The sequence below is a fragment of the Capsicum annuum genome, chromosome 1 (assembly GCF_002878395.1).
Source record: "Capsicum annuum cultivar UCD-10X-F1 chromosome 1, UCD10Xv1.1, whole genome shotgun sequence".
NCBI classification, from domain to species: Eukaryota; Viridiplantae; Streptophyta; class Magnoliopsida; order Solanales; family Solanaceae; genus Capsicum; species Capsicum annuum.
In genome coordinates, this window is record NC_061111.1 from 13926967 (window position 1) to 13935201 (window position 8235).

An 8235-nucleotide genomic window follows, 5' to 3' on the forward strand; every position below is an offset into this window, starting at 1 on the left:
TGCATCTTTATTACATATGACTAAGCTGCTGGATTTTTTCAAACAGATATTGATATTTGTTGTAACAGATGAAATATTTGATTTAATTATCAAATGGACGTTTGCATCTGTTGTTATAGATGACTGAGTTGTTGGATTATTTTAAAAAGATATTGATATCTGTTGCAACAGATGACATATTTGTTTAAAAAAAATTTCTTTATTTTAATTTTAAAGCAAGCTTATGTCCGAAAGAAGAAAGATATGTAGATAAAATAGTGCTACTAAAGGCGGTAAAAAATATCTCTTGGATAACTCAAAAATCTCATTGAGTAGTCTTATCTTGTTTTTTTCAGTGTCACCCATTTTCCTTGTGACCCCCAAGTTATTAATGAATATTAATTAATAAATATTTAAATCCTACATCTAGAATTATCTCACCTCTCTCTCCTTCAGCCCTAAATTTATTTTATTCATCTATCATATTTTTCTTTCTCTCCTCTTTAGGTTTGGTTTACTATTGCTCTTTCATTCTCGTCTTCTTCTTTGCAAGTTATTTACATCTGTTTTTTAATTTAATTACCATTTACCCGTATCATATTTATTTAAAAAATTTAAAGGAACTTTTAAGTGTTGAATAAACGAACCAAAATTTTTTATTACAATATACAAAAAAAGTCATCTGTTGGGAGAAGTTTAAAAGCCTTGTTGGCAGTATCATTTGTTTATGTATTTTTTTTGTTTCTTTGTTGTTGATGTTGTTATTGATGTTGTTGGTGGGGTTGGTGTTTTTGGAACTTATTGTGTGGTGTTGTTGATGGTATTGGAACAAAGGATGTTGCTTCTTTATTGTATATGATGTTGTTGATGGTGCTGGAACAAATGATGTTGTTTCTTTGTTGTTGATGGTTTTTATTTGTTGTTTCTTTGTAGTTTTTGATTTTTACACATGTGAGATTTGGGTGATGCAAGAAAAAGGGAATGATTTTGAGTAATTTTAAGTTGAAATGACAAAAAGTCCCTAACTTTAATAAGCTACCACAAAATAGCAAGGATATTTCAGCGAATTAAAAAGTGGGGACAATGCTAACCTACTCCTTCACAATAGATTAGAAATATATATATATTATTCAAAACAAATTATTGCTACTTGGTTCAAATGAACTCATACCACTTACGCCTAGCAAGACTGGTTTGATGTATTCCAACAGACTCCACATCTATTTCAATAGACTCTATATATGTTTCAACAGACTCCACATCTATTTCAACAGACTCCACATTGTTTCAACAGACTCCACATCTAATGCAACAAACTTCACATATGTTGCAACAGACTACATGTAATGCCCCGAGAGTACATCTTAGGTATCACACGGTGCTTACAGTCCCAAGGGACCATAAGCTAACCCATGAGCTAGTACCTGTTGTAAGCACTGAGTAAAATTGATAACAAAAAATCATATACAAAATTTAACTGAGGAATGCCATAAGGTTTTAATAGTTCTAACAATGTCTGTAAAACAATACTGATAATACTGAATAAAACATCTGACAATGACAACTGAAGAACTAATGACTGACTAACTGTCTGTACTAGTCTGAAAAACCTCTATCGACTGACTGTGGAGCTGATGGGATAAACACCCAACTAACTCTGACTAACTACAGAACTAAAAGAATAAAAATAAATATAGCCTGTCCTCGAAATATGAGGACTCACCAATGCTATATTTGATAATTTGGAAGGTCTATGCACGATCCAAAAACTAAGCGTCTGAACCTATGATATGATACATCATAGCACAAGAAACGAGTATGCGATCAGTACTTTGAATATACTGGTATGCTAAATGAGGTAGGCTAATATGTATGGTTTTATATAAAGGTATAATAACTGATTGAATGAATAACATGAAATACTTAATAGAATGCATTAAATCTGTAAGTACTGAAAATGCATGACCAAGCATAAAATATATTCTAAATATAATTTGAAATCTAAAACACTGAATACTGATAACTGAATAACTGATAGACTATGTGCTATGGTCAAGCAAGACTGAACTGAATTCTGAACTGAGTAATGAAATTAAAACTGTGGGAGGTATCATCTAACCGACATGCCCTGCTCTGAGCTGATTGGGGTCCAACCTGTGACCCAGTTGGAAGGGTGCTAGTACCGTACCATGGGTACTAACAATGGTTGTGTCAACCCTAAACTAAAAGGAAGACATCTTGTCAACCCTAAACTAACAGGAAGACTCATGAGATATGTGTCAACCCTAAACTAACAGGAAGACATCTCAAACCTACGCTGGCTACATAGTTCTATAATTCAGGGATTGCTACTAAGGGTCAAACCCTATACTAATAGGAATGCCCCCATCCTTGGGTTTACTCAGTGTTGAATCCTACTCCCAACTAAATTAACACTGATTACGGGACTGAACTAGGCTTAACTAGACAAGTAACTGATCATGAAGGCTAACTAAGTAGTAATGCTCATGATTTATCTGAACTATTCTAAAGATACTGAGACTAAGTAAACAACTAAGTTTTTGGGTATTCATAACCCCCAGGACTCGATAATAATCACAATAGGACCACTTGAAAGCTTTGAAACCATGGAAGGAAATCATTGTTCACAATAATTCACTTAAGCATTTCATCAAGCACATGGGGACTAGGACTTTAACACGGGTATACTTTATAAATATGAAAATATCGCACAATCACATGACCAAATCATAAATTGAGGGTTTTATTCTGAATTCGCACGAACATGATATGGGAACCATAATCTTTAAAATATACTAAAGCTTTAGGGACATATTAAGTAGTCATTGTTCAATATCCTTTCATCTAGGCATTTTATCAAACACTTGATATTCATAGTGTAGGCTAAGTATGGGAATAGTATAAAGCTTGTAGTAATAGCATGATTTTGATACTAAATCACCAATTAAGGTTTTAAATCGGCAAACAACATCATTCACACGTGTAGGGTTTAATAACAACAACAATTTCGTGTAGACATGATATAAAATTCAAAATTTATGAAAGTTCATGGACAATTCATAAAACAAGTAAAGATTATACTTTTAAAACTTAAAAATAGATTCTTGGACTCCATGGTTGAAAGAGACTTATGGATGAACATCTAACATACCTGAATAGTTCAATTCTTGAAGTTTCTTCATAATTTTCTTGAGAGTTGAACTTGAATCTTGTAGGCTAGGGTTTTCTATTTGAGTGAGAATGCTCTTTAATTGAGAGAAATTGAATAAAGTAATGACTAATTAGGCTATTAGGGCTTTAATCCCATTTTGGACTGATTGGGGTCGTAGAAAAAAACTAAACTGTCCCTGGAATAAATTAAATTTTTGTCACTAAAAAATCCCAATTTTGGATATCACCGCGATGCGGGTAGCCACTGAAATTTCACTATTGATGTAGTCTAAGGATGAGTGCGAAATTGCACTTTGGCGTGATGCAGTGCTATTGTGTTGCATCACTGGAAAAGGACGAGTGTGAACTGAAACTTCTCCACGATGCGATGCTTATTGCGAGGCTTCACTGGAAACTGAGAGTATCATTTTTACTGTCACTGCGACGCGGTACCATCGGGGTGGCCCACTATCTGGAATAAAAATCGTCATAACTTCTTACCTGGTTATCGAATTTAAGGCAAAACTGGTATCGTTGGAAACCTAATTCAATTTTCTACAGTTTGGTGGGTCTTGAGCTAGAAAATTCTGAGTAGATTAAAAGATATGCTCGTTTAAAGTTAACTAAGGTAACATTCTTATCAAAAACTCAATCAGTAATAATTGTTTTGATTCGTCTAATAGCTGGGAGTTATTTGAGGCCTTAATATACATCAAACTCACTCATAAAATTAGCAAAGTACTATAATTTGTTTCTTATAAGATTGAAGCATAGTTCTAATATTGGTCTGGATTTTTGGGGTATTACACTACACATCTGTTGCAACAGATAGATAATGTTCTTCTCTTGTTTGACATCAATTTTTCCTCTTCTTTGTAGATATAAGGAACTGAAAGTTGATCAACTTTTTCCTGACCAACACAAGAGGTTACAGTAAAGATGGGTTCGGAGGAATAAGCTGCTTGCAGAAGAAACCACTTCATATATGGGAGGTATGTATTACCGATAATGTTATCGTGAAAACACACATAGAGTACACTAATTTTGTGAATGTTGTTTTTACGTTTAGTCATTGATCATTCAAACAAGATATCTGTAATTTTACAGTTAAGTTTGATAGGTCTGAACTAATAAGGTTGAGGGACCATGAATATGGTTATGATACCCTGTTAAGATTTAATATCGGTTGTTGCTCATGTTTATGTGTCAAGTATTATGAATGGATCTAGTTTTGGTGTCATTGTAAAGAGATTCAATAGTGATTGGACTAACTTTTACGGTGCATTGGATTTTGAAAGGGCCTCCGAAGCCTCCCACTACTTCAACAAAGAACAAAAATTAATATAGTTATTGCCCTAGTCAAAATTTATATGGTTGGGTTACTTGGGGTGATGATTATACACTAGAAGGTGCGGTAGGAGAATGCTTACGAGGGTAAATGGGGGGTTGATGAAAGATTATATCAACTGAGAGCTAATTGAAGAGGAAACATAGGGTGGAAAGGAACTTCTAGAGAATCTGGCCGATGAAACTGACTTAGAACATGAGAAATCTGAATCAAGTGTAAATATGAAAGTGTATTCAGTAATGAAAAATCCGTCTGTTGTTTCTCTGGAAAAAAAATAGTGCAGACGATCTCTTTGCTAGGGAGCAATGACTAAGTAGCGTGGTTGGGAAGATCACCTACATAGAAAATAGCAGAACACCAAGAAAGTAGCCTCACAATCATCAAGGATTGAAATGATGTACAGTAAGTTTAGAAAATTTGCGCCAATAACAGTTGCAGTTAAAATAAGGAATCTAAGCGAAGACGTCAATTTTTGAATTTTAATTGCATCCCATGCCTTCTTGTTTGTGGTTTTGATTAGGTCCACTGCTATTGATTTGACTTGATCAGAACCACAAATAAGATTGAAAGACAGATTTAGCATTATTAATCCCTTAGCAATATGTATATAATTGATTGTGTTTTCTAGCCTTAGCATGCTTTCAACATATCTTGGATAAGAGCAGAGGCTTGTTGTAGTATGTGAATCCCGATAATTTTCAAGCTTGCCTCCAACTTGCTCATTCTATATTCATTTTTGTCGTTGTTGCCTTTGAGGTCAGTGTAGAATTCTTGGTCTCTTATGAGCTTGTCAACGAGTTCCTTTCTTCAAAGTTGTGGCATTGTAAAAGGATTTCAAAAGGCTTCCAGAACACTTTCTTCAATAGGAATAAATAATACATATAGGGTTCGCTATGTTTGTTTTTGGTCAAAATATGTTGAGGAACACTCGAGCAGTGGTCCCAACAGTTGAACAACTCACTTTTATCGAGCATTGTTCAATTCATCTTGCTCAACAAACCTTCAAAGGTTATGATAGGTGAATTGGACTGGAATTACATAACGTTTAATCTAAACTGATTCTACCAAGCCTATCAAACGTTACGTAAATCAAGGCTCATTACCTATCAAAACCTTTGCCCGAGTTAGTGCACAAATCAATTGAGCTAAATCTCTCAGCTTTTCTGCTGATCAATTTTCTCCCATATAGAGGACAAGATATCTGCCATGCAAAAGTATACACCATCGCCAGAAATTCTTGCCACAGCGAAAGTCTGGAGAAGGCATGACTAGTAGTCATGAATTATCAAGACTTTCATTGTGGCAAGAATTTCTGGAGATGGTGTAGACTTTTGCATGGTAGATATCTTGTCCTCTATATGGGAGACGATTGATCAGCAGAAAAGCTGATAGATTGAACTCGTTTGATTTGTGCACTAATTTGGGAAAAGGTTTTGATGGGGTAATGAGCCTGGAGTTACGTAATGTTTGATAGGCTTGGTAGAATCAGTGTAGATCAAACGATACATAATTCCAAGCTAATTGACCTATCAAAACTTTTGAAGGTTTGTTGAGCAAGCTATATTTAACAATGCTCGATAAAAATGAGTTGTTCAACAGTTGGGACCACTGCTTGAGTGTGCATCAACACATTTTGACCAAAAACAAGCATAGTAAACCCTACATGTATCATTTAAGCCTACTGAAGAAAGTGTTCTGGAAGCCTTCTGAAGGCCTTTTACAATGCCATAATTTCAAAAAAAGTGTTCCTCGTTGACAAGCTCATAAAAACCAAGAACTCTATACTTACCTCAACGACAACAACGACAAGAATGAATACAGAATGAGCAAGTTGGAGGCAATCCTAAAAATTATCTAGATTCACATACTACAGCAAGCCTCTGATCTTCCCCAAGATATGTTGAAAGCATGTTAAGGCTAGAAAACACAATCAATTATATACATATTGCTAAGAGATTAATGATACTCAATCTGTCTTTCAATCTTGTTTGTGGTTCCGATCAGGTCAAATCAATATCAGTGGACCTAATCAGAACCACAAACAAGAAGGCATGGGATGCAATTTAAAATTCATAAATTGATGCCTTCACTTAGATTCCTTATTTTAACTGCAGGCACAAGTTTTTTTGACTTATTGTACTTTATTTCAACCCTCGATGATCGTGAAGCTGCTTTCTTGGTGTTCTGCTATTTTCTATGTAGGTGATCATCCTGACCATGCTTCCTAGTCGCAGCTCCCTAACAAAGTGTCCATCTATATTATGTTTTTTAGAGAAATAACAAATGGATTTACATTACCAGATACACTTTTATATTTGCACTTGATTAAGATTTCTCATGTTTTAAGTCAATTTCATCGGCCAGATTCTCCAGAAGTTCCTTTCTACCTTATGTCTCATTTTCAATTAGCCCTCAGATGTATAGTCTTTCATTAATTCCCCTTTCCCTTGCAGGCATTCTCCTTCAGCTTCTTCTGGCGTATAATCATCTTCTCGAATAACTCTTCTATATAAATTTGGGCTAGGGGAATTTCTATTGGTTTTTCGTTCTTGTTTGATGCAGCGCGAGGCTTTGAAGGCCTTCTCAGAGTCCAATGAACACTTAAAGTTAAGTTTAATTGCTATTGGATCTCTACATGACACTAAATATTGATCCCTTCTCAAAACTTGACATGCATAAACATGAGCAACAACTATCAACAATTCGTAACAGGGCATCTGCACCATATTCATGGGGCCCTCGGCCTTATCAATTCAAACCTATCATACTTAACTGTACAATGCAGGATGTTGTTTGAATGATCAGTGACTAATCGATTAAAAACTGCATTCATAAAAATATTGTACTTTGTGTGTGTTGTCCCAATGACCTTATCAGTAATACTTAACTCCCACACATGAAAGTGGATCCATCTATCTGCACGCACCTTATTCTTCCTAGCCTATCTATGGCTTAAATTGAATAAACAAATGACTAATAAGTTGCAACAGATGCCACAACTGTTTAAATTGTCAAACAATTACAGACATCTGTTATGACAGATGATCAATCTGTTGCAAAATAAGACATATCTGTTGGAAAAATCTAACAAATATATCCATCTATTGCAATAGATTGTCAATATGGTGTAAGCTATCTAACAGATGGAATATATTTTGCAACAGATTATCCATCTGTTAGATTTATTTTAAAGCAATTTTCTTTTCTTTTCGAAATACAATAAAGATAATATGTTGTATTTAGATCCATTTTTTTAATTTACATAAGCTGAAAAGTCAGCAGTTTTATTTAATTAAGGGATGAACAGTCGTGGCTTTTTGAATAACCTCTTCGAATTCAATCATTTATAAATAGGTTCCTCCTTACTCGATCATTCTACTACACTTACAGATATGGATGATCCAGATTCGTACAAGAAGATTCATATCGAGTCCTTGCGGGAACTTCAAAGGCAGTTTGATAAACTCTAGAGGGATTTGACCGACTTCAGATTAAGGCTGAGGATGGATCTGCTGCTACCGGATGACAATAATAATAATAATAATAATAATAATAATAATAATAATAATAATACTAATACAAATAATAATGATGATAATAATAATATTAATAATAATAATTAGGTTATATTTTTTTCTTTTAGCGTATGTATTTTTTTGTTAATATCGGATCTACCAAAGGGTTTGTTTTTTATTGTATATATTTGTATATAATGGGTTCAAAAATCTATGTTTGGT